Source organism: Megalopta genalis, chromosome 5 (genome assembly GCF_051020955.1).
Source record: "Megalopta genalis isolate 19385.01 chromosome 5, iyMegGena1_principal, whole genome shotgun sequence".
In the NCBI taxonomy this organism is placed as follows: Eukaryota; Metazoa; Arthropoda; class Insecta; order Hymenoptera; family Halictidae; genus Megalopta; species Megalopta genalis.
Window position 1 is genome coordinate 4,657,752 of NC_135017.1, and position 19,012 is coordinate 4,676,763.

Here is a 19,012-nt window from a genome sequence, read left to right on the forward strand (position 1 = left end):
ATACAACAGTAAAATGACAATTCCATAGTAAAATAATAATGTAATAGTAGAATAGTAATACAATACTAAAATGGTAATTCAATCATAAAATAGAAATACAGTAGAAAAATAAAAATTCAATTTTGAAATAGTGATTACATAAAGTATTATAGTAATGCAACAATAAAATAGTAATTCTATGGTAAAATGACAATTCCATAATAAAATAATAATGCAATAGTAGAATAGTAATACAATACTAAAATGGTAATTCAATCATAAAATAGAAATACAGTAGAAAAATAAAAATTCAATTTTGAAATAGTGATTACATAAAGTATTATAGTAATGCAACAATAAAATAGTAATTCTATGGTAAAATGACAATTCCATAATAAAATAATAATGCAATAGTAGAATAGTAATACAATACTAAAATGGTAATTCAATGGTAAAATGACAATTCAATCATAAAATAGAAATACAATTTTGAAACAGTGATTACATGAAACAGTAATACAACAGTGAAATAGTTATTTAATAGTAAAATAGTAGTGCAATAGTAAGATAATAATGCAATACAGAAATGTTGATTCATTAATAAAATAGAAATGAAATATTAAAATAATAATTCAATGATGACACAGCAATGGCATAATCCTATGTTAAATTTAGTAATTCTTTAATATTACACTACCTATAGTAAATTATTTAAAATTTATCAGTAGTTATTTAAAAAGGTAATTCAGCAATGAAATATTAATTCAATAATTATTTTAAACGGTAATCTAATAGTAAACTAGTAACTTAGTGATTATTTCAGATGGTAATTTAATACCCAAATAATAAGTAATAATTATGCGTGCAGATGAGCATACGCCCCTTCGATTTTGATGATTTTTAAATATATGAAATATATGATCGGAGACTTGATTCTACCAAGAAAAACGATCGATCCATATTGTATTTCACAGCGAACCTAACTTCCTTGAAACTCTTCAACAACGAATCGATTGAACGAATTCGCCTGATCGAAATCTATCGACGACACGTCGTGGAATCCATCCAAACAAATTATAACTTCGCTTCGTCCCCGCTTTCTTTACATCGGAGACACTTCTTCGGCGACTATATCGGTCGATCTATTCATAGAGCACAACTATCTTGAAGGTACCCATGCCGACATTAACAATAAATAATCCTGACGAACGATCAACTGAGATGTCATTTCGCACGTCCAGCAATGTCTTGGCAACACCGGAGATTCTATTTGCTGCACGCATAATCGCCGGCAATTATGCCGATGAACTAATCACGCGATCTTCTGCTGCACAAACCTGTCCGCGGTAGTGATCGATGGAAAGGGAGGGGTCGTCGATGCAGAAAACAATACTTAAGGAAGACCATGGTCTTCGAGAAGATCAGTTCTGTCGATCGTTGGTGTGAAAGAAAACACGTTTTCTCGGCGATATGAAGTTTGTTGTAGCGATAGTCTTCGGGCTGATGATAGTGCAGAGTGTTTTGCCGAAGCGCTTGGGCGATGATCAAGACCTGAACGACCCCAGGCCGGTTTTCCCTGGTCGAGGTTCAAGCCAGAACACGGAACCGCCACGTGCACATTTCCCGGTTCCTGAGATCATTTCCGCCCCTTTGAGAGCATGTCCTCAAGGTCAGAAAATGGACCAAACTGGGAAGTGTCGTACCATTGTTTAGAGCAATCTAGTGGGTGAGTTATACAATCATTTTTGAGGCCGTTGTTGTCTTGTGGGGATTGCGACAATTGTTGGAATTAAAGTGACGCTAGGAAAATAGTAACAGCATAGTAGATTAGTATTTCGATGGGAAAATATAGCCATACAGTTAAATTGATAATAAATTAATAATGAAACAATGATACAATTAAATTAATAATAAAATAGTAATTCAGAAGTGATATCGTATTTTGATAATAAAACAGTAGTTGCGTAAAATGGTAATTAAACAATAAATAAAATGGTGATTTAATGCTAAAATAGTAATACAATAGTAGCATGGTCATCCAGTAATAAAATATTAATGCAATAATAAAATGGAAATCGAATAGTGAAATAGTGCTCGAATGGTGAAACTTTAATTGAATACAATTAATATTCAATAGTAAAGTAATAATACGATAGTGAGATGATAATTCACTAGCAAAATAGTAACACAATAGTAAAAGGGTATTGAATAGTAAAGTAGTAATGAGACAGTAAAACGGTAATTCAGTAATAAAATGACACTTCAATAATACAATTGTTGTAAATTACAATTTACTTTACTTTACTAATTTATTACAATTTACAATTCACTAGCAGAGTGGTAAAACAATAGTAAAATAGTAATACAATAGTTAAATAGGAATTTAATCGAGGAACAGTAATTCAGTGAAATGGACATCCGGTAATGAAATAGTAATGCAATAATAAAATGGCAATTTACTTGTAAAGTAGTACTTCAATGGTGAAACAGTAATTAAGTATAATATTTATTCAGTGATGACATAATAATATAATAGTGAAACTGGTAGTAAAATAGTGAAATGGTAATTCAATAATGAAATACAATATTATAATTGTAATACAATAGTGAAACAGGAGTGCAATAGAGAAATGGTAATTCAATAATGAATTACATTATTATTTTAATACAATACTGAAACAGTAGTGCAATAGTGAAATAGTAATTCAATAATGAATTATAACATTACAATTGTGTGTGTGTAATAGAATAGTGAAATAGTAACTGACACGAAAGCATTGGCAACTCGAAAATTTCAAAAAAATCAGCTGACATTGCAGAGTTCAGAAATTACACAATTTTCAAAGTTTGTGGAAAAAACGGTCCATGCTGACTCAGTAGAAAGCATTTAGGTAGTGTCACCGAATTGTGCATGCTCGTTTTAAACAGTGGCACTGGAAATCAGAAACTAGACCAGGCTGGGATCTGTCGGACTCCGGTTAATCGCGATTAGGTGAGTTAGAATCGTTGTGGAGAGCATTGTTGCATTGTAGAAAATTCGATAATTGCGAGAATTTCCTGTACTAGATAAAGGGGAAATCCCGGAATGATGTAATAGGAGAATTTTGTGTGTATGTGCATATGTATGTATGTGTGTGCGTGCGTGTGTATGTAGTGATTCGACAGAAAAATAGTAATATCATACTAAGATAGTAAGCCAAATTATAAGTAATTAAACAGTAATTAAAACAGAAAACAAACATAATTATACAATAATTTGACAATGGTATGGTATTTTGATATCAAAACAGTAGTTGAGTAAAATGATTAGTAAATATTAAAAAGACAATTCAATAACACAACAGTAAAGTGGTAATTATCTACTAAAATAGTAATGCAATAGTAAAATGGTAATTAATAGCAACAACAATAGCAAAATAGCAATTCAATTTTCTAACAGTATTTGAGTAGAATTGTCATCGAATAGTGAAATAGTTATGTTACACGTAAAATGGTAATTCAAGAGAAAAATGGCAATGCAATAGTAAAGTAGTAATGAAATATCAAAATGGTGATTCTATAGTAAAATAGTAAATTAATAGTAAAATAAAAATGCAACAGGAATTTCGAAATTTTGTAATACGTTAATTTTATAATTCTGAACAATAAGTAGTAAAATAGTAAAATGGTAACAATAAAATAGTAATACAATAATTAAATAGGAATTCAATGGTGATACAGTAAATCAGTAAAATGTTTATCGAATAATAAGATACTAATGCAGCAATGAAAGGGTAATTCAATGTTAACATCGAAACAAAATATTAAAACGGTAATTCAATGGTGAAATAGCAACTGCATAATTCTATGTGAAATTTAGTAATCCCATAATGTTACATTACCTATTTTAATACCATAGTAAAATAGTAAATTAGTAATTATGTAGAAAGGTAATATACGAATGAAATATTAATTTAACAATTATTTAGAATAGTAAGTAAATAAGCAGTACTGAGATTTCAAACGGTAATAGAACAGTAAATAGTGTAGTAATTATTTCAAACGGTGATTCAACAATAAAATGGTAATTAGTAATTTTTTGTATAAATGGGCGCACACCATGATGATTTTAATTTAACAATTATTTAGAATAGTAAGTAAATAATCAGTACTGAGATTTCAAACGGTAATAGAACAGTAAATAGTGTAGTAATTATTTCAAACGGTGATTCAACAATAAAATGGTAATTAGTAATTTTGTGTATGAATGGGCGCACACCATGATGATTTTAATTTAACAATTATTTAGAATAGTAAGTAAATAAGCAGTACTGCTTTCAAACGGTAATAGGACAGTAAATAGTGCAGTAATTATTTCAAACGGTGCTACAACAATAAAATGGTAATTAGTAATTTTGTGTATAAATGGGCGCACACCATGATGATTTCTAAATATGAGATCAATGACTTGATTCTACATAGAAAAATAATCGGTCGGTAGTATATTTCATAACTAACCTAATTTTCTCAAAACTCCCCAATCGATCGAACAATTTTACCTAATCGAAGTTCGTCTCGATGACACATTATCGGAATCATCCAAACTATTATTCAATACTCTGCTGGGAATTACTCTTTCTTCAGATCGGAGACACTTTGGTGACTCAATCGATCGATCTATGTATTCATGGATCCCATAAGACGTCGTTCCGGCTGGATTGAAGGTAACCCCGACGACCTTGGCAAGAAATGATTTGACAAACTGATTGGCAAATCATCTGGCACATCCAGTAATATCTCGGCAACAGCCGTCGTGAAGCTTTTACCTTTGAACAAACATAATCGCCGGCGAATTAATCCCGCGATCTTCTGCTGCTCGAACCTGTCCGCGATAATGATCGATGGAAAGGGAGAGATGATCGATGCAGAGAACAATACTTAAGGAAAATCATATTCCCGGAGAATATCAGTTCTGTCGATAGTCGATGTGAAGAAAACGTGTTTCCCCGGCGAGAAATGAAGTTTGTGTTCGCGATGGTCTTCGGGCTGATGATAATACAGAGTGTACTGCCAAAGCCTGTGGACGATGATCAAGGCCTGAACTATCCTACGCTCGATGTAGCTGATGGAGGTTCGAGACAGGAGACATCCACGCCACGGAAGCCTGAATATTACACGGATCCTCAGATTATTACTGCCCCTTTGAGACGATGTCCTCCAGTTCAGATACGAGGTCATCGTTGGAACTGTGGGGTTTAGAGCGATTGTGACAATTTCCTGTACTGGGTAAGGAGTGGATCTCAATAGATTGCAATTGTGATTTTGGCATGTGGTGGTTCGATAGGAAAATAAAAACACCATAGTAGAATAATAATTCTGAAAAAAAGGAACTCAGTAACAAAGCAGTAATTAACAATGGTACGGTATTTTGATATTAAAACAACAATTGCATGAAATCAAGTAGAAAAATAATAATTGGATTAAATGATGATTTAATAGTAAAATAGTAATAGAATAGTATAATGGTAATCAAATAATAAAATAATAACGCAATAATAAAATGAAAGAACAGTAGCAAAATTGTACTTGAATGGTGAAGCTATAATCGAATACAATACTCATTCAATAGTAAAATAGCAATACAATAATAAACTATAACTGCAACAGTAAAATGGTAATTAAATATAAAAATAGTAACAGAACAGTGAAATATGACTGTAACAGTAATGTAGTAAAATGATAATTCATTATAAAAACAGTAACAGGATAATAAAATAGTAATGTAATAATGAAATAGTATAATACAATATGAAAATAGCAATGCAATAGTAAAATAAGACTGCAACAGTAATATAGTAAAATGATAATTCATTATAAAAAATAGTAACAGAATAGTAACATAGTAATGTGATAGCGAAATAGTATAATACAATATAAGAATAGCAATGCATTAGCAAAATAAAACTGCAACAATAATATAGTAAAATGGTAATTCAATATAAAAATAGCAATACAATAGCAAAATAAGACAGCAACAGTAATATAGTAAAATGGTAATTCAATATAAAAGCAGCAATAAAATAGTAAAATGAGACAACAACTGTAATATAGTAAAATGGTAATTCAATATAAAAATAGCAAAACAATAGTAAAAAATGACTGCAACAGTAATATAGTAAAACGATAATTCAATATAGAAATAGTAACAGAATAATAAAATAGTAATTGTGAAAAGAGAATAGTAATCGTGTCGATTGACAATTCAATAATGGAATTGACAATGCGATAGAAATTTAATAATTCAATCGAATAATAATTCGATGGTAAAGTAATAAATTGCTGATTATTCGAAAAGAGGAAATTCAGCAATAAAACATTAATTTAGTAATTATTCAAATTTGTAGTCAAACAGTAAAATAGTAACTTGGTAATTAACTAAGACGGTAACTTAATAATAGAATAGTAATCGGTATTAACATATATAGATGAGAACACATCTCACCAATTTTTACGATTTTTAACCTGATTAACAACCTGCCGAAGATATATCTGGCAGCTCCGCCAAGATTTCGGCAACACCGACCGCGAAAATTATTCTGACAACTTGCATAAGCGTCGGCGATTCTGCCGGCAAATTAATTGCACAATATTCTGGTACGCCAACCTGTTCGGGATAGTGATCGGCGGAAAGGGTATAGTGACATCATGGATGCGGAGAACGATACTTAAGGGGGATCATGTCTTTCGAGAAGTTAAGTTGTGTCGATCGTTGCTGCGAAAGCAACGCGTCTTCTCAGAGAGAAATGAAGTTCGTTTTCGCGATAGTTTTCTTCGTGCTGATGATTGGGCAGGGTGTTCTTCCGAAGCCGGTAGATGATGATAAAGAGCTACACTATGCGGGTGTACCTGTAGCTCCTCCAATCCTGCTGAAGCCCGGAGCAGCTCCCGGTTCGATAATTGACATTCCGTATAAACAGTGCCCTAAAGGTCAAAAACTGAGCCCGACTGGAAACTGTCGGGATGTGATTGCAGGAAAATAGGTGAGTGAGCTAGAATCGTTTTGGAGATCGTTGGTGATTTGAAGAGTTGATAATTGTGGAAATTTCCTTTGAATAGAAAAGTGGTAATCCTAAATGATGTAATAGAGGATAGTGATTTTGCGATGTAGTGGTTCAATAGAAGAATATAAATAGGATAGCAAGAAAGTAGAGAAAAAAAGAGTCGTGCAGTCAAATTATAATAAAATATTGAAACGGTAATTCAACAACGATGTGGTATTTTCATAATAACAGTAATTGAATAAAATGGTAACTAAATATTAAATCAATAATTGAGTAAAATGATGATCCACTAGTGGAATAGTAATGTAATAGTAAAGTAGTAATGTAATAGTGAAGTAGGAAATCAATGGTAATTTATTAAAATGGTCATCCACAATAATAATAAGATTGTAATGCAATATTAAAATACTAATTCAATGGTAAAGCAGTAGTACAATAGTAAAGAGGTAATTCAATTATAAAATAGTAATGCAATGGTAAAATAGCAATTGTAAAATGACAATTGAATAGTAAAATAGTAGTATAATAGTAAAATTGGGATTCAATTAGAAAACACTGATTCAGTAAGATGGTCATCAAATAGTAAAATAGTTAAATAATGATAAAATGGTAATTCAATAGCAAACGGACAATTGATTGTTAAAACAGTAATACAAGAGTAAAATAAAAATGCAAACAAACAGTGACCAAAATGATCAACGAAGAGTATAAAATAGTAAAACAAAAGTACAATTGTAATACAATTTTAATACAATAGTAAAATGATAATTCAATAATAAAATGGCAATTCAATCATAAAATTGAAATACAGTAAATAAATAGAAATCCAATTTTGAAACAGTGATTACATAGAACAGTAATGCAACAGTAAAATAGTAAATCAATAGTGAAATCACAATTCTATAGTAAAATTTTAATATTTATATATAATATTTTCATATTTAATTTTGTAATTATGTATTTGGCGGTGGTTGAAGGGACGAAGTCTGTAGATATACAAATTGGATCGGTTATTTGCGGGTAGAGAAGCCATCTGCTGGCGGGTCTGGAGATAGACGTCACATGTACAATGATACATCAATAGTAAAAGGATTATTTAGTAAAATGTTATTTCATTAGTATGCTAGTTCATGAGTAGGAATTCAATAATATGTGAAATTTAGCAATCATATAATTTAGTAGTACAATAGTAAAGTCGTAAATCTCTGTAATTACTTAAAAAGGTAATTCAACAATGAGATACTTTTGAAACGCCATTCTAAAGAAGAAACTTTCTTCTATAATGTCATCTTCACGCAAAAGTCCAGACAATTTCTTTAATTCGGTAGAACTGTTTGAATTTTGAAAATTACCATAGTTAGTAATATTATTCATGAAGCTTGCAACTTTGCATTTAAAGTGCAATAATATTGCAACAAAAAGCAGTACATCAACTTTTTAGATGTTATGTGATTCAGTAGTAAAATAGTACTTACGTCAGATTACGTTCAATAATGAAATAGCAATTCGATATGAATTTAGTGATTCAATAAAAGAATAACTCAGTTGTAAAGTTGTAAATCAGTAATTATTCAAGAAGCTAATTTAACAATGGGACATTCATTTAGTAATTATTTATAATGGTAATCTAATAGTAAAAAAGCAATTTAGTGATTATTTTTAATGACAATTCAATGATAACATAGTAATTTGTAATTTTTTGTATAGTTGAGCACACACCTTGCAACTTCCTTGAAACTCTCCAACAATGAATCGATCGACCCTGATCGATGAAACCATCCAAACAATTTATTACCCCGCTGAAAACCCGTTATCATTCGATCGCTGACAATCAGCTGACTTCATCGATCGATCTATCCATAGATCCCAAATGATTTTCCGGTTTGAAGGTAACCCCGGCGACCTTGCCAATGAATAATCCTGATTAACAATCCACCGAAAGCAATTTCAGTCGCGGAGATTCTATCCGACAACTGGCATAATCGCCGACGATTATGACGGCCAATTAAACCCGCGATCTCCTGCTGCTCGTACCTGTCCGCGGTAGTGATCGATGGAAAAGGAGGGATCATCGATGCAGAGAACAATACTTAAGAAAGACCATGGTCTTCGAGAAGATCAGTTCTGTCGACCGTTGGTGTGAAAGAAAACACGTTTTCTCGGCGATATGAAGTTCGTTTTCGCAATAGTCTTCGCGCTGATGACAGTGCAGAGTGTTCTCCCGAAGCCTGTGAACGATGATCAAGGTCTGAACGATCCTAGATCCGTTTTAGTTGGTCGAGATTCAGGGCAGGACAGATTTGGGTACTCTGCGAACTCTGCAATGATCTCCGCTCCTCTTAGAGAATGTCCTAAAGGAATGAGGCGAGACCAGAATGAGCTCTGTCGGCCTGTAGTTAGTGACCTTGTGAGTGAGTTACATGGAATCATTTTGGTGGTCGTTGTATTTTCTGTTGGCTAAAGTGGGAATCCCGGAATGATGCAATATAAGCATTGTGATTTTGCGATATGGTGGTTCGATAGGAAAATAATCGGATAATTTAATATTAAAATAATAATTCAGCAATGATATGGTATTTTTATATTAAAACTGTAATTGAATAAAACGGCGATTAAATAGTGAAACAACGATCGAGTTAAATGTCGATGCAATAGTAAACTGGTAATGCAGTAATATTAAAAATATTAATTTATATGTATGAATAGAAACGAAAGAAAATAATTCAGAGAAACAATAAAGTAATAGTAGTAACGTGTAATATCTAAATTAGTATAGTAATATGTAAATTCATGGATATAGTAAACCAACAATAATCCACTAAAGGGTATTCTCAGAGATTATTTTAACCAAATTGAGACTGGTTAAATAATTATCAACTTTCATATTAATTCATATATAATTTATCCATTAAATATTATTTATCCATTTTCCAAGCCCATGAGATGCATTCATACGTGAATTATGTATTTCTCAGTGTGGACCTGGCAAAAACGAAAGATATATACTGTGGAAAAAAGTAAAACACAATGGTAGATCGTTTTCTTAAATGCATTGTGATGTTTCTTCTGATTCCAGTCCACCCCACCTTGATGTTGGATAATGGGCATCCTGGAGAACCAGATAATCGACTGCTTTGATATTGGGATAACAAAATTGTGCTATGGGAATTGTTTGTAAACTTTATTCAATAAATATTAATTATTGCTGCTTGTGATCTGTTTCTGAGATTTTTGGTCACACTTGAAGAATATTTAGGAAATATTCACTTTGGACGATATTTCATATATTAATACTTCCTTTTTTATGTAGGGAAGAAGAGGCTACCTGATATTAATTAATAATTTAATAATATTAGATAGTTCCAATATTTCTAATTATTTTAATACATCAATCATATATATTTCATATTTTACATTCTTAATAATTCAGTTCTTTAATAATGCAATAGTTCAATATAATAATATTTCAATATTTTCGTAGATTAGTCTTTCAATATTTAAACAGTTTAAGGTTTCATTAATGCTGAAATCTGCTGACGATGAATATTTCAATATTTCAATGTTTTCAATAGCTGCATACTGCAATATTTCAACAAAGTAATCGTTCAATATATTAATATTCTAATACGTTCTAATATTCAAACACTTCAACATTTCGATCTGCAACAATCTTTCCCAACAATCAAATGTAACTTTATAATTATTTTCATAATAACTTTTCTAAGAACAATATGAAATTATGTCGAACAAATTAATTCCATCGTGAAGCATTGTATCAGGTTCTGATTAAAACGATAACACCATCGAGTAGTCCATGAAGCATTTATTTCGATTACATTTTGTGCAAAGAATTAATTATTTCCTCGCATCGGATATAATGACCAGCGACCGATTCGCTTCGTAGAACAGTAAAATTAAGAGTACGTAATAGCAGCAGAATTAAGTGTCATTTACGTCCATACTAATCACCGGCCGCCAGTTTCCAGCCTTGTCCTTTCTGTGCGTGACGCCGTCTATATATTTCACATCATCATTGCAGGGTGCACCGATGATGCTTCTCAATGTTATCTGAGGAGGCTCAAGTGTGGATACTTCCTGCGCGTCTGCTTGTTTAATCTCTTCAGTTACCTTCTGCTTTTCCGCCATCATCGATCCTCTTTCTAATCACTAATCGCTTTTCTGGAAAAAGAAAATTACGTTGTTAATAGGAAATAATAAAATAATATCCTTCCTTGAAATTAAATTCAGAGACTTGGTCCATCATTTTAAATGACATAATCATTGCAGGTTTACGGTAGATCGAAGGTATTATTTTACACGTTTCATATATTTTCAAGAATCGTGGATTTTTTAATATTTGAATTTTTCATATTTTATAATTTATAATTTATATAATTTTTAATTTGCAGATTTTATTTGCGCGTTGTCTAGTAGATACTGGTTTTTGGAATTTTATTTGCTTGATTTGTGTTGGATGCTGGCTTTTGGGTACAGTTGATTTGCTTTTTTTCACTCTCAGCTACGATGCACATTTTAATCTTCTTGATCCATTAAGAATCTGGAAACGTCGGATTCTTGCATATTTTATAAATGCAAATTTTATTTCTGAATTTGCGTTTTGGAACTGGTTATTGGGTACAGTTATATTGCTTTTTCTACCTTTGGCTGTAATAGGGGGGGGGGGGGGGGTATGCCATCACTTTGGTTACATTTTACTCGTTTATAAATTATGGGCCACCGACAAGGAGAGGTCACGGATTTCGGGTCAAATTGGCAATTTTCCGTTTCCTATAAATTGCAACAAAGTAAAATATTAAGAAAAAATTTTATAGTTTCCATTTCCTACAAATCATAGGAAGATAAAATTCCAACATGCTCGAACGTATATCATATTCTAAATATTGCAATATACTCGAACAAGCAGCAGTTTTCGTCTCGACAAATTTCATCAGAATCAAATTGCAACAAACTCGAACATGTAGCACTATTCTTGGCTACATCGAAATAAAATTGCAACAAACACGAAAATGCAGTTTTCTTTTTCACCACAAATTTTATCGAAATTAAATCGAAACAAACTCGAACATGTAACAAATTTCTTCTTCACAAGGAACAACTATTAAAGTAGCAACTAAAGTAGCAACAATCTGGATTGAACATTTAGCATTTTTTATTCCATAAATTGTGTCAAAATGAAATTGCAGCAAAGTCGAAGATGTAGCATTTTCATTCTCCACAAAATTAAATCGAAATAAACTTGCAACAAACTCGAGCATGTGGCAATTTTCTTGACCACATATTACATCAATACAAAATTTGCAATAAATTCGAACGTGTGTCAGTTTCCTTGTCAAACCTTTTCAAACTTCGACACATCTTGAAACAACAAACATATTTATTGAAATAAAATCTTTTCAATTCCTGTTCTGAACGAAAATGAAATACGTTACGAGGATTCGCTGTTTAATTGCGGTTAAATGTAGCTTACCTTGACGGTGTTTGGTCGAGTGAGAGCCGGTTTCACAACCGTCGTCGTCCGATCGCCGCTGTAGACTGACGCTCTTGACAATGGGAATCGGAGATTGTCGGCTTATCGTTTCGAAATTTTATCGCGCTCGTAAAACGGACGTCTGTCATTGAACAATCACGGCTGGTGGGAATACCGGGCCGTGATAAAATAGAACTTTAAACACCGGCATCGGGTAAACACTTCTATCAAGATCGAATCCTTCGGATCCGGCATTAATCTCGCGTTGATTGCCAGTTTCGGAACGGAAATAAACGAACTGTTACTACGCTCGCTGTGTTTTTAGCTGGTCCTTCGAAATACCGATGGGACTACTAATGTGTGCGAGACATACTAGACAGTTACGAATTTTAATTACAAATCGCTGTGGGCGTTGACGTAATTAACAGAAGCAATCGTTCCTAACTTGATGATTAAGGCTCCGCTTAATTATCACCGACGAGTTGACGAAATTTGAACTTCTGTAACTACGCGGAAAAAAATCACACAACGTTCTGCCTAAGCTCATTTTAAAGTCTGAAACGTCTACTTTGACGATTTCGGAGTTTGCATATTGAAAAAATTTTTTCTTGCACAACGGAGTCGGAAATCGAAGATGCTATTTCGTTGACATTTCATTATTATTTTATAAATTCAAACGACTGTACAGGTTTTCAAAAATTTTCATTCGATTTTTCATTTAACGCGACGTTATAGGGCGACTTTTACCACGTGAAATAGCGTCTCGAAAGTTGATCTGCGATTATTTTCTTGCCGTTCTATCACACTTCGTATGCAAAGTGGCAAACAAAATGTAGCGATAACATTGCTATTTTTCGCTTCGCAGATTGAAATGATTTTGACGGAGTTTAAAATTTTTTAACGGCCTTTAATTTAATGCGACACTATAGAGGCAAGTTTCCCCTATAAAACGGCGCTGAAAAAATTAATTTGCGACGCGTCGTCGCGGTTTTGTCGCACTTTGCACGCAACGTTGTGAATCAGTTGAGTAACATTGATATCTGGCATTTTCGGCAAGGTCTCGACGATCTCCCATCGCGGAGATTCCATTTGGTAACACGCATAATCGTCGGCGATGGTGAGCGATGGAAAGGGTACAGTGACATCATCAGAGAAAGCTACTTAACACTTTATCGTCCGGTCGTGGTTGAGGCTGCCACTCAGTAAGGACTGGCTTAGTCGCGCGCGCATTTGCTCCCAGTACCGGCTAAATTTTCGCTATTCATTGTGTTGTGCTTATTCCTTTAAAAATAATAATAAATAATAATAATTATTATAAATATAATTCATAAGGATATGGGGAGGTCAGCATACAGGAGGTCAGCTACTAACAAAACAGTAAAGAAGCGAAAACCGTCGATAGCTAAAAGTCGATTAATAGGCTATCGGTCGATAAGCATTGGCAATCGAAAAGCCGATTAATAGGCTAGCGATCGATAAACATTGGCAATCGAAAAGCCGATAAATAGGCTAGCGGTCGATAAAGTGTTAAGGAGGACCACGTTCCTCGAGAAGATCAGTTCCGTCGATCGTTAGTGGAAAAAGAACACGTTTTCTTGACGTATCAGTCTTCTTCGCAATAGTCATCGCGTTGATGATAGCGCGGAGTGTTCTTCCGAAGCCTGTCGCCGATGATTAAAAGCTGTACTATCAGACAGAAGCTTCTCTAAGTCCGGAGACGATGGAGTCCACGTTAGAGATTCGAAATTTAGGTTCGGTAATTGGCGCTGATTCTGGAGGGTGCCCTCAAGGTCAGAAACTAGACAAGGCTGGAAATTGTCGCACTCCGATTTTCGGCATTTAGGTTGGCGGCTATTCGCACAGGAGCAAAACACGTGGAGTCTTCGTGGACAGAGTTTATGACACGGACAAAAGGCTACTTTTGAGATTAAGACCTTTTTAACATTTGGCGACCAATTGGATGTCCAATCTTCCGTTTCATCTTTCTCAACAGCTGCGACGTGTCATAAACTCGGCACTTTCGAAGGGTCTTCTGAAGTCGTACCAGCATTCGAGGCTGCCGAAGGTCGACCTCGCAACATTGCCAAGGTCTTCGAAGACTCCATGTCGTCATAGGGACACCCGAAAAAACGAGAAGAATCATCAGAAGGCATAACAAGCTTTTCGGTTTCGAAATCGAAGAGCGTGATTCGATGATCTCGCGATCGGCCAGACTATTGCCCGTTTAGCGGGCAATTATGTAGTCAGCGTCTCGTCTTGGAGGTTTTGTTGTTGTTTTGTGTGGACTGCGAAATTTCCTTTGACAGGTGAAATGGTAATCTCAGAATGATATAGTTGAGGAATTGCGATTTGATAGAAAAATAGTGATAGGATAGGAATATAATAGGAAATTAGTCGTGCATTTTCAAATGATACAGTTCGTTTACGGTAGTTCGATATAGCTCGTTTTTATAGTTAGCGATTGTCAACAATTATAAAAATGAGACGCAAGCCTCGAATAATCGTATCTGATTTTCCCAAATTGTCCATTTTTGTGCGCGATCTGAGCGCGAATTAGGGAGAAATTAGTATAATTCAGTATTGAAACAGTAATTTAGCATAGATAAGATGTTCTGATATTAAAACCGTAATTGAGAAAAATGATGATTAACTATTAAAATATTGAGTAAAACGGTGACCCAGTAGTGGTATAGTAAAACAGTAATAAAATAGTAATAGTTCATTAGTAATGCAATAGTAAAATTGAAACACAATAAAAACAGTAATTCATTAAAATGTTCATCTGTTAATAAAATGATAATGCAATAGTAAAAAAATGGTGATCCACTCAAGGTATAATGAAACAATAGTCAAATGGTGATTCAATAGTAAAATAGTGATGCTATAATAAATTAGTAATGCAATACTAAATTAATAATACAGTCATAAGACAATAATTCGGTGGTGAAACAGTGATTCGTTCGAATGGACATCTAATATTAAAATAGTAAAATGTTGATCCACTAGATGTATAATAAAGGAGTAGTAAAATTGTAATGCAATAGTAAAATGGTAATCCAATAATAAAATAGTAGCACAATAGCAAAGGTGTAATTCAATTATAATATACTATTACAATAGTAAAATAGTTATGCAATATTAAAACAACAATTCAGTAGTAAAGTGAGAAATAAATAGCAATCTAATAATGCAATAGTAATGTGATAGTTGCATAGAAAAGAATTACTAATGCAATAGCAGAGTGATAATTGAGAGATTAAGATAGTAATAATAATTGATAAAGATAGTAATGCAAGAGTAAAATAGAAATGCAATTGTAAAGTGGTAATTAAATAGTAAAATGGGGATAGAATTTTCAAACAGTATTTTAGTAAAATGGTCAACAATTAACATATTTCATATGTTAATACTTTCATTTTTAATTAGGAAAGAAGTAGGTACCTGATAATAACTAATAATTTACTAATATTAGATAGATCCAATATTTCTAATATTTTTATATCTAAATGTTTTGATACTTTAATCATTCGATATTTTACATTCTTAATAGTTCAGCAGTTTAACAATGCAATAATTTAATTGAATAATATTTCAATATTTTTGTAGATTAATCTTTCAATATTTAAATAATTTAACGTTTCAATATCTTCCTAGATTAATGCTGAAATCTGCTGACGATGAATATTTCAATATTTCAATGTTTTCAATAGTTGCATACTGCAATATTTCAACAAAGTGATCGTTCAATATATTAATATTCTAATACGTCAATATTCAAACACTCCAACATTTCGATCTGCAACAATCTTTCCCAACAATCAAATGTAACTTTATAATTATTTTCATAATAACATTTCTAAAAACAATATGAAATTATGTCGAACAAATTAATTCCATCGTGAAGCATTCTATCAGGTTCCGATGAAGACGATAACACCATCGAATAATCTATGAAGCATTTATTCGGTCACAATATATACATGAATAAACTATGTCCCTCATCAAACGTAATCACTAACGACCGAATCGCTCCGTAGAATAGTAAAATTAAGACTAGGTATCAGTTGTAGAATTAAGTGTCATTTACGTCTATACTAATCACCGGCCGCCAGTTTCCAGCCCTGTCCTTTCTGTGCGGGACACCGTCTACATATTTCACATCATCTCTGTAGGGCGCACCGATGATGCTTCTCACTGTTATGCGTGGAGGCTTCTTTACAATTTTTTCAGTTATCTCCTGCTTTTCCGCCATTACAGATTCTCTTTCCAATCACTTGGTGCCTTTCTGGATACAAAAAATTATCAGTTATAATAAATATAATATCTTTAGAGATTTTTTGTTCATCATACCACATAACATTGTCATTGCAAAATAGGTGCGGTGAGTAGGGGTCTAGTAATAATTACTTTGCATATTTAAATTGGTTCTTTGAATATCTGATTCTTTTTTTACTATAGCGTGCACGTAATTAGGGATCGGGAGACGTCATCACTTTGATTATTTTCATACTTTTTTTATGAATTATAGGCCCCTGAGTATCAGACTTTTGTACAATTTTACGGATATAGTTTCTGTTTACGTATTTTTGCACTGGAAACTGTGTTTTAGTCACAATTCATTCGCTATTTTGATTTCGGTCTATGGTAAGGTTGTTCATAGCTCTGACGAATAAAGGGGAATTTATGCCAACTAAACAAATTCTAACAAATTTTAGTATATTTTATAATCTTCTTCCACACATTATATAAATATAAAATTTGCAACAAACTCGAACATGTAGTAGTTTCTTTTCAATCCTGACCAAATGTCAACACATCATTCCCAAACAAGAATATTTATTAAAATAAAATATTTCCAATCCCTCTTTTCTCTAGAAATAAATTTCGGAAAATTAAATACATTATGAAGTTTCGCCGTTTAATTACGGATTAATTGTAGCTTACTTGAATTAGACGGACGTTTCGACGATTAAGATCGGATTTTCTCAACCGTCGTCGTTCGATCCCAACTGTAAACTGGCGTTCTTGTGAAAGGCTATCGGAGATTGTCCGCTTATCGTTTCGAAACTGTAAAATGATCGTCTGTCTTTGGACACATTAACTGTTGGAAATGCCGGGCCCTGGTGAAACCAAATATTAAACACCTCGCCGAGTAAACGCTTCTATCAAGAATGACGTCTTGAAAGTTGATCGGCGATTTTTTGTTGCCGTTGTATCGCACTTTGAATGCAATGTGGCAAACAAAATGAATAAAATTGCTATTTTTCGCTTTAGAAGTTGAAATGATCTTACGGAGTTTAAAAATTCTTAACGACCTTTAATTTAATGCGACGGTATTCAGGAAAGTTTCACCTATAAAATGTCGTTTTAAAAATTAATTTACGATGTGTCGCCGCAGTTTTATTGCACTTTGAACGCAAAATTGCGAGTAAGGTGAATAATATTGCCATTTTCTAACGTTTTACAAGTTCAAATGGTTCTGCGGACTTCGAAAATTGTTTTTCAAGATTATTTTGTAATTATAGAGAAAAGTTTCCCCCTCAATATATTAACACGAAAGATTATTTGCAATGTTTCGTCGCGGTTCTATTGCAATTTGAATGCAAAGTTGTAAGCGACGTGAATAACATTGCTATGTATTAAATGTTTTCCGAATTCGAACAGTTCTACCGAATTAAAATTTTTTTTACACTTTTGCGTCTATATTACAATATAAAGGAAAGTTTCTCTTTTTCAATGACGTGACAAAACTTGCTGAACTATTTTTCGTCGCACTTCTATCGCATTGCGAAAGCAAACTACGGTGCTTAATATCGAAACGGTATTTTAGAAAATAATAAAATATTGTTTAAGCTTATTTATAAGAATATTACTTGGAAAATTAGTATAACGTTGTTCAAATATTTCCTTGCAATATTCAACATTGTACGTCTACAATGGATATATTGCAAGAACAATATTTACTAAACTACTCTCTTGCCTTCGAATGATTGTTAAGACACATATTTCAAATTAAACGACAAATATTGGAACATTATTCCTGCGGCTCCGAGTTCGCGTAACATCTGCAGAAAACAAACAAAAATGCCTCTTATACCAGGGTCTTATCTCTTCCCCGTTGGACGAGATAACTCGTTTTACGATATCAAACTCGGAATGGGTGTGCCATGATTTTCCAGTGACGCGATGTTTTATTAATGCTTGCACTAGCGCCGATAGCTAACTAGGCAAACGCATGCTTCCTTCAAAATCTAAAATCCTACAGTTCACTCTGGTAAAGATGAACAAGCCATAACTTAAATAACAATAATAATAAGAATAACAGTGTATTAACAAAAACAACATATCGAGTCTCAACAACGTTACAACTTCTCTTCATTACAACGATGTACGACTTGACTCGCTCACGACACGTCTCATTTCTGAATGCCACGACCTTTTTGTTCAAATATCCGCTCTTCAAATCTTCTTCTTCTTTCTTTCTTTTTGTTCATTGCATTTTCTT

At 33.0% G+C, this 19,012-nt stretch overlaps 1 protein-coding gene and 3 long non-coding RNA genes across 7 annotated transcripts in view; 2 read left to right on the plus strand and 2 right to left on the minus strand.

Moving 5' to 3' along the window:
- Positions 1-19,012, plus strand: part of LOC117219946 (metabotropic glycine receptor) — a 297,453-nt gene that overhangs the window by 98,835 nt on the left and 179,606 nt on the right. The window lies entirely within an intron of this gene.
- Positions 1,712-10,234, plus strand: LOC143259554 (uncharacterized). Of its 3 annotated transcripts, XR_013033560.1 has the most exons (3): positions 1,734-2,971; positions 4,603-6,998; positions 10,096-10,234. It is a non-coding gene; the product is annotated as an uncharacterized LOC143259554 (long non-coding RNA). The 3 variants fall into 3 exon arrangements; XR_013033559.1 differs by having other exon boundaries at positions 1,712-6,998; XR_013033558.1 differs by lacking the exons at positions 1,734-2,971; positions 4,603-6,998 and adding an exon at positions 8,551-9,426.
- On the minus strand, positions 10,828-12,874 carry LOC117219980 (uncharacterized). Its single transcript, XR_004490145.2, has 2 exons — positions 12,508-12,874; positions 10,828-11,198 (listed from the first exon to the last, which is right to left on the minus strand). It is a non-coding gene; the product is annotated as an uncharacterized LOC117219980 (long non-coding RNA).
- On the minus strand, positions 16,452-18,558 carry LOC117219985 (uncharacterized). Of its 2 annotated transcripts, XR_013033561.1 has the most exons (3): positions 18,381-18,558; positions 17,452-17,627; positions 16,452-16,792 (listed from the first exon to the last, which is right to left on the minus strand). It is a non-coding gene; the product is annotated as an uncharacterized LOC117219985 (long non-coding RNA). The 2 variants fall into 2 exon arrangements; XR_004490154.2 differs by having other exon boundaries at positions 17,452-18,558.